Here is an 8,732-nt window from a genome sequence, read left to right as displayed (position 1 = left end):
AGCTGCATGCAATAGCTTACTGTAAGCAGGAGTAGAGGGATTTGTTAATTTTGGTCCTCTCATGTTCTCGGTTTCCCAGTCTTCAATTCAGTTCTCCACATTTCTGCAGCACTTTACAAATTTCCTTTTTAAAAAAATCCTCATGAAAATTATTCAGCATTTCAGTGAGAATTTATCCTAATAAACATATTGTCAGGTGGTTGCTCGTGAGTAACCAGGCAGGACTCAGACCTGTCTTTTACAGGTTTTATTTTGGTGTGAACTATTTACAGTGCAGAGCCACAAGTTCATGTCTGCCTCAATCACTAGCAGAATCCGGGAGTGCTTGTTTCCTGGACCTCCCCCAACATAAAATTCTCATTACTCCCAGCCTTTTCCTTCCCTCTTTGTGCTTTAGACCTCTGCGCAGGGTGGGCGACGGAAGGAGTGTGCTTCCCTCCTGGCCGGCTTGGCCAGGAGCGGTGCTGAGGCTCCCCGCAGCATCCTCAGGTCCTTTTCCCTCTTCCCCACTGGAGGTGAGGCTTTCCTCATCACCGGAAGAAGAACTTCTTCGCAAGATTTTTGGAGCCTCCCTGTAACATGACTGCCCCTCTGCTTCCCACCCCTGTTCCAATGGCAGTTCCCTGACACATATTTTAATGCAGTTTTGACTGTTTTACACATTTTTGCAGGCAATTTTCCTAATATAATGCATCTTATATGCTGTTTTCACTAATATATTCATTGTTTTGCTCACTTCCCCCTAGTATATGCATTTTTGTAAACATTTGTAAACATTTGGTGTAAACATTTGTTGGCAAATTTCAAATGCAAATTTCAAAAGTTGGCTGTGTTTTGGTTCGCGTATTGTTTTGGAAAGTGTGGATTTGATAACTTTGGCTTTAAATGAGAACTGAATCAGACTTCTCCCCAATCCCTACATGTGACCAAGATGCAATGATGGTGAACTTTTGCCTCTTGTGCTCAGGAACCCTGTGGGGAGAAAATGCAAGCACACATTCCACTGATTAATAACAAACCTGTTTTAAAATCTGCTGCTTCGTAAAATCAGTCTATTGTAAGATTGAAGATGTGATATATCCATAAGTGTTCTGATTTTGCTTGGGCCTTGACCAAGTTAGTGATGCCACAGAACTTGCCTGCACCCAAACCATAATTTTATAAGAAAACGAGCAAGGCAGGTGTTGTATATGTAAGCAAAGAGTTGCCACAAGTGAACTGCAGAAGTTGGTGGTGTGTCTCATTTGATGAACTTATTTGTTATTCAGAATTTAGAACTGAAGAATTCTTTGGATGCATTATTCATTGCAAATTTGACACTTGAGAAGGGAAAGAAGTTTCAAAAAATTAAAAACCTGTTTTTGCCCTCGGCTTGGTGTTTTAGTTTCATGTAGAGTTCAGTTCCTTTTAGGGTTTTGCTTTTGATGTCTTGTGTAGCTAAACTTCAAGAGCCGGTTGGAGAGCAATGTTTGCTGCACCACCACTCCCAGTTAATACACAGTGCATCTGTCAGTAGACAGCAATCTCTCAGCTCATCTGAATCACAACTTTCCGTGTCATTCATAGAAACACCATAGTCAGTCACTGTAATGCTATAACCAGTGAGTTGCACTGAAGAAAATAGTTATTTCAGGCAGCTGGCCCATGAATATGAATCTTGCTCTCTCCTCACAATGGCCAGATGTTTCACTAACTTCTTCACAACATCCATTCTTCTTAAAACAAATCATATCTTCTTAAGATCTGGAGAGAAAGTACTGTCTGTTGTAACCAGACAGGAGCACAATAAAGTCAGAAGGAATGTATGTGTGGGTGGGTGTTTTCTATATTTAAAAAAAAATAAAAATCACGTTAACAAAATCAATTTCTTCTCTTGATGCGGCATTTCTTGTAATGTAGTAGTTTTCAGGTCGGGGGAGCAAAGAATATCTAGCCAATATCAACAACATTCATGACTGTTTCAAATCCTTTGACTTGAGGTGCACAACTCCAGCTGCTGAGGATCAGTCATTTTAATGATAGGCACTACAGTGGATAGGAGAAAGGAGCAAAAACCATGAGATGAATCAAATGAGTTATACCTGCTAGGTTCCTGTAATCCAGGGTTGGAGAATCTCTGGCCTGCAGACCATTCTTGGCCCACCAGGTAACCCAGTTTGGCCTGTGAGGCCCTTTTCCTCAAAAAAAAAAACACACCCACCCATCGATGTCATTGGTGATGTAATCCCTTATGGAGATACTTATTTTTCACAAGTACAGTGGTACCTCTGGTTACAAACTTAATTTGTTCCGGGGGTCCGTTCTTAACCTGAAACCAATCTTAACCTGAGGTACCACTTTAGCTAATGGGGCCTCTTGCTGCCACTGCGCTGCCACTGCATGATTTCTGATATCATCCTGGGGTAAAGTTCTCAACCTGAGGTACTACTTCGGGGTTAGCAGAGTCTGTAACCCGAGGTACCACTGGACTTAACACCTTTTATCATTACATTTTCCACACAAAGGTCAAAAGGAGGCCAACACAAGCTGGCATTGGGGGCATATTCATCGTTGAAGATACGGAGAGATTAAAACAACATTGTCACTAACTTCCTCACTAACTGCTACCCCTATCTTGGGAACCCTTGTGCCAAGTTTGGTGACGATATCGCTAGAGGTGTCTTAATCCAAGATAAAAGACAGAAAAATGGACAGACGTACTACTTTTCAAAATATATACTAGATGAGTATTTCTATCAACACTTTACACATAGTGAAAATGTGTGACACAATCCACAGAAGTACCTAATTCAACCAACAACAGAGTTTAGAAGCAAGTTTTTCCACAGCAAGAAAAGAAAAAAGAGCATCAAATAACGTCCTCTCCCATCTCTAATAAGAAGTCCAATGAGTTCAAAAGGGTTTACTCCCTGTTAAGAGGGTATTGCTGCTTAAATTTGTTAGAGGAGGGGGATGGGAAAGTGTTGTGAGTGGAGGACTGCTTTCACAATTTTTTAAAAGGAAAAAACACAGAACCATATTACAGTTGTGGCTTCTTCAGATAAAAAGCACATGCACAGCCCATTGACTGTGTTATCAGGCAGGAGTCTGATGCCATCACAAAGCTGGTGAAGCTGGAGTGTGGAGGAGATACCCATGGCTCAAAGCAGGACAGCCGAATGCAGAGAGTGAGAGAGGCTGGAGAGACTTTAGTCTTGAAATTCTAAAGTCAATGGGCAACTTTTATTAAAAGCTCTGTCAGTATTGCCTTCAGTCTGTGGGCTTGCAGTTCTCTTGCTGGAAACCTGTTCAGTGCAATTTCACCCAAAGAAGACAAAAGACATGTCCAATCCTTTGCTTTGGAGAAGATGTGCTTCTTGAATCTTGACTCTGGGAGGTTTGGAAATCTGTTTTAATTTTAATATATATATATATATTTTCCCAAGCAGAGTGGGAGAGACTCAACATTCCCAGCCCAAACCATTTATCCTCCCACAACAATCTAATGGTCTGGGTTCTATTATAATTAGTAGAAAGCTTTTAAGCTTAATATACATTAATAGGAAGCACATCACTGCAGCACAGTCCTGGTTTCATTGGTTGCAACCTTGATCCCACTGAGATCACAGCTTTATTTTGATCTTGACTTCAGGGGAGACAGGACAGCACCCAGTAAATTACAAGGAAGAAGAAGAGAAGTTAGGTTGCAGTCCTCACCTCATTTACTTAGGAGTAAGCCACCAATTAATTCAATAGTCCTGAGTTTAAGATTGTACTGTTAGTGACATGTGAGATGTGACATACAAGTTCCATTCTTGGACTGCAGTTCTGGAGCAGCCGTCCTGGGGGAGGCAATATTTAACCCCTTGCCCTGCCCCATGCCTTCTCCTCAATATAAACTACTCACCCTTCAAATCCCTATTACCTCATGAGGTGAAAAAGGACAGGTATGCTACAGGTGTAGGCACTTCTTTGCTGCATGTGTATTCTGTGAGGACCTGTGTGCATTTGTCACTCACGGTGGTCCACACACAGATTTTGCCATATTTCCTAAATTCAAGAGCTTCAAAGGAAGGAACAGTGACAAATCTGAAGCCGCCCCAAGCTGGAGATGCGCAAGTAGGATATGTGGCTTTTCATAGCCTTGTGACAATGACAGCCATAATATTAACGCCACAATATTAATCATCTGTAATGTGACACCAGTGCATTAAATTCACTTTAGACTGTGACGGGCGGGCAGGCAAAAGAGAGAGAAAGGACATGTCTAGGAACTGCTAAGCAAAACTCATTTCCCAGGCCCAGGTCTGATGAAGGGAGGAGAATGGAATCTCGAAATATACAGCTCTAAATGTTTTCTCTCTCAATTTTACAATGTGTTTTCTGAGTTTTCTGAGCTGAGTACTGTGTTGGAACATTCAATAAGTGCAGTGAATAAGTAAATCCCAACCCACCCTTTAGCAGGAGGCAAGGACCAAGTCATGTTACTCACACAAACAAGGGGTACCTGGCCTGCCCCTGAGGTTGCACAACCTCCCCAGCTCTGCTTCCAGCATGGATGTCTACAGGGGGAAAGCCTACAAAGCCAGATCTTCACACATTAGGCTTCAGTGGGCCCTGTCAGTCAGTGTTCAAGGTCCTAGGGAAGGCAGAAACATAGAGATAATAGGCCTCCCCCTTCAGATATCCATGGACACTGGAGGAAGCTCTATAACCTCAGGGGCAGAGCCAGTAGCCCTTGGAACACAGGAGTAATGTGTGAATGGGCTTCATATTTCTCAAGCATGCCCACTCCCAAAAGTTGTGGGCTTTCTGACTTCTCCCATTTCCAGAGTCCTTATATTTCCATCACCGCATTAGGCGTATTCTTCTTTCACTTTGCACAAGCTTGAAACTCTCACTTACTTCTTTGCAGCTTGGAGGTTGAAGACTGAGTTTCTCCTTCTGCCCTCTCCACAACGCCTCCTTTGACCAGGCTCCTTGGTCCCCAGCATGCGGCTAGAGAAGGCAATGACGAGGAGAGCAAGGAAAAGTTTCCACTTCACACAAAGGACTGATCTACACTGGTCAGTTAAAACGTTAAAAAGGCATTATAAAAATGTGACACCAGAGGGCACTGTAGAGCAGTGATCCATCATCAATGAGAAATTGCACTGAAAGCTATATTGTGGGTTCTTTAAAAGCATTTTTATATCAGTGTAGATCCAGCCCAAGTCATGCTCAGGAGCTTTGTTTTATTTTATTTATGTTCCCTTTTGTGAGCTGCCCAGAAACTGCCTGTGTAGCACACAAACCATAGTTTGTGGAACCTTTAAGGAAATAAATTTATTAGTTTGCCTCTGTCTGCACTTCCATAAATGCTGACCACATCTTTTTTTATTACTTGTTTCAAAATAAAGTCCAGCAAAACGTTCTCATTTTGAGAAGGATGGGGCTAGAATGGGGTTTATAGTGTGCACTGTATGATGAAACTAAGGCATTTCTCAGATGTATCATACATCTCTTTCAGCTTTCTGTTTTGATTAGCTCATTGTAAGAGTTCATGTCTAATCTTGATAAGCTCATTTATATCGCACAAAAGTAGAACATTGCCTCTATTTGCATTTGCTTGTGCGTGCGGGTGAATTTGATAAAGCATCAATTATTTGGGAACTGACTGGTGAGTTTGATGTTCTAGATTTTATTTTCACATGTCTGCCAGAGTATAATTGGTTAAGACAACACATTTAAGTCATTAGCAAAGCTAAAAAAGAAAAGAAAAAACCACACACCCTATAATGACGATTGTGTTTAGTAGGTTTTGTGATCTTCCCCAGTTGCAGATCAGCAGAAATACCAGAAGGGCTCTATTCATGTGGTATGCTTAATTATAACCAATAAGCCGGGATAGATTAGTCTTGTGTATGTCCCTGCTGGATATTTGCTTGTATCATGATGGATTGATATTTCTTGGAAGCAGAGGGCCTTTTGAATAGAGCTCTGGACTGTTACTTAGTTGCTATATAAAAGGCAGCACACATAAGCAATAAATTCAGCAGTAAGTAGCAAAAGACATTTTCTAGATAGAGCTGATTCCAGCAGGCTGCTGCTTGCCTGGATGAAGGGGGAAGGAAATTATGCATAGACACCTCCTTTAAAATTTGTTGCTGATCCCCAGGACCTTAGACTAGGGATGGGGAACCTGTGATCCCCCAGATGTTGCTTAAATCCAACTTACATAAGCCCTGGTCACGATGACCCATGGCAACAGTGGAATGTGCACAGGTTCTACATCCCTGCCTTAGACTTATAATCATGGTCTCAAACATTCCAGGAAAATTGTTGTAAGCAGCAGCAGCAACAACAAATTTGACTTAGAATTAAGGTGATCCTGTTCAGTCAGTTGAGGGAGGATGTAATGGGTGCATGTAACTGCAGATCAAGCAGAACTGGTTTCAGCTGAGGGCCAAACTGGTACAAAACAGTGAAAGTCAACCTTGGGATGGGGGATAATAGAAGCTGCAATTTAATTTTGGAACAGAGGCATTTTGAGAGGGAGTACTTAAATCTGTCCCCTGCAGGCCATGTTTGCGATCAAAATGCTCCCCTTCCATCTGATAATGTTGACAGCCTTTACTTGGACTTTGTTATTTTAACCCATGTGCAAATGTGCTCTTTCTATGTGCCTGTTTTATAATTTCGTTTTCTCATTTTTCTCTCTTGTTATCTACATTATAAAATGAAATAATAAACATTACCAAATAAGAGAGCTCTCCCTCCAATCTGCTTTTTCAGCCATAGAAGGAAAATACAGGGGACTGATTCATGTGCAGTTTGGCCCTCAGCCACCACAGGGGAAGGGATACAGGTAGAAGGAGCATTGGCACAAACAACAGTCAGCTCTGCATCTCAAGTGGCTCAGTGGGGAACCAATCAGTCAGGAGCAACATCCTTCTTGAACTGATCTAGAGAGCTGGAATGCTTAAGGCTGCCATATACTGATAGGTCCAATTGGCTCAGCACCATCTCCTTTAATGGGCAACAGCATTTCCAAAGTGCCAGCCATGTTACATGATATCCAGTTAGCTGGAGACACCAAGGAGTGAACTTGGGATCTCTTGCATGCCAAGCATATCTCGCCTAGATGAAGACATTGTTGGAACTGACCACTGGTCCCCACCTTCCCCCTCTAGCCTCTCACTCCCGATCCCTCCCAGATGTAGACTGCAGTGAGGGGGTGGACTTCTCTTCTGGACCTGTCTGGCCTGTAGCTCAGCAATGTGAAGGACCCTTCTCAAGTCCCCATGTTTCAGGGGTGGAGGAGAACCAGTAGGACTGGGACTGTCAAGCTGCTGAGCAGCAAGGGCAACCTCTGACTTCTCTCTGTCAGAGTCTGTGCTCACAATGAGACTCTCAGCACCCAGCCCTGTCCTGGAAGAGCCTTCATCTTCTGACACACACCCCGATCACTCCTGCAACTGGCATCTCCCAGCTTGTCCCTCCTTCCACAGACTGGTCCCGTGTCCCACTCCCACTGTCCTGGGTCTAAGTCATTGTCATCTGTGTCATCCCTGGGGGGCTGTTGTGTGGGCAACACCCACCCCCTTCCTCGTCCAGCCAGTCCCTGACAGATGGGCAGATAAGTGGTTGGTCTTAGGCTTCTTAAGCTGGCCTACACTACCTCCCACTGGTGATGAGAGATTTCACTTGGGAGGAGCTTGAAATGCATCTGCTCCTGCTAAAACAAACAAACACAACCTAACCCTCCACTTTGTGTTGGGTGTAACTCTCTCTGAGTTGGGTCCAACTCAAAATTAATCTCTCACCCTGCTCTTGCCTAGAATGCTCACCAGTCCTTTCTACTTTCTACAAGAAAAAGAAAAACCATACACAATGAATCCCTGGGATAGGAGAAAAGTGTAATAGACTGACTTCTACACAGGAAAGGCCCTAGAAGACTTCTCTGAAGCAGTGGCATAGCGTGGGTTGTCAGCACGGCAAGTAATTTGTGCCCCCTAACCCGTGGATTTGCGCCCCCTAACCCGTGGATTTGCCCTAACCCCAGATGTTGCGCCCGGTGCGGCCGGCCCCCCCTGCACCCCCCACGCTACGCCACTGCTCTGAAGAGGGAAATTGCGGGCATCATTTCCTGGTAGGAATCATGGGACTTATCATTTATTAGTCATCCCACAATCTTGAATTCCCACAATCCCTGGCAGAAAATGATGTTGCATGCATCACTGCCAGCTAAAGTAACAGGGCTTTTGGTATTTTTCCTTGGGGAAGGTGGGCAGATTAGCAGGGAAGTGCATTTGAACCAGTAAGATTTTTGAGCATTTGACAGGACTGCTCAAAACCTGCAGTCATTTCTTGGGATATGTGTGTGCCAAAGAGGCCTCCACATCTTATTGCCTCATGTGGGTACAATGTTGGGTAACTGCCTGCTTGCTGTCCTGAATTTCCTTGTAGAAAGGATAGTCTACTCGTGTGGTTAATAATAATCATAACAATACTAAGGATGTGACCCCAACAGGAGACTGAGATTTCTTCTTCTGCTCATGCATAAATTATCTGCTAAAACAGTCATAGGGAGAAGCACAACAAATATAGATCCAATGCATTTGCAAAGGTAACCAGCTGTTATCAGCCAAATATGACATGGCTTCTGCAAATGAAGTGTAAAAATATATCCGTTCATAACCTTTTCTTTGATAGGCATGCCAGTCTTGGCACTGAATACTTGCACTGCATACTCTTACACTCCGAGATAATGA

The 8,732-nt window shown here is 43.3% G+C and overlaps 1 long non-coding RNA gene across 1 annotated transcript; it reads right to left on the bottom strand.

Moving 5' to 3' along the window:
• Positions 1-802: 802 nt before the first annotated feature.
• On the bottom strand, positions 803-6,772 carry LOC310745201. The gene is made up of 3 exons (XR_014540018.1): positions 6,717-6,772; positions 4,885-4,977; positions 803-2,025 (listed from the first exon to the last, which is right to left on the bottom strand). It is a non-coding gene; the product is annotated as an uncharacterized lncRNA (long non-coding RNA).
• Between the last annotated feature and the right edge of the window lie 1,960 nt (positions 6,773-8,732).

Source organism: Podarcis filfolensis (genome assembly GCF_964270895.1).
Source record: "Podarcis filfolensis genome assembly, chromosome: 11".
NCBI classification, from domain to species: Eukaryota; Metazoa; Chordata; class Lepidosauria; order Squamata; family Lacertidae; genus Podarcis; species Podarcis filfolensis.
The sequence above is the reverse complement of the archived record's forward strand: the minus strand, read 5'-3'. Positions and strand labels throughout refer to the sequence as shown.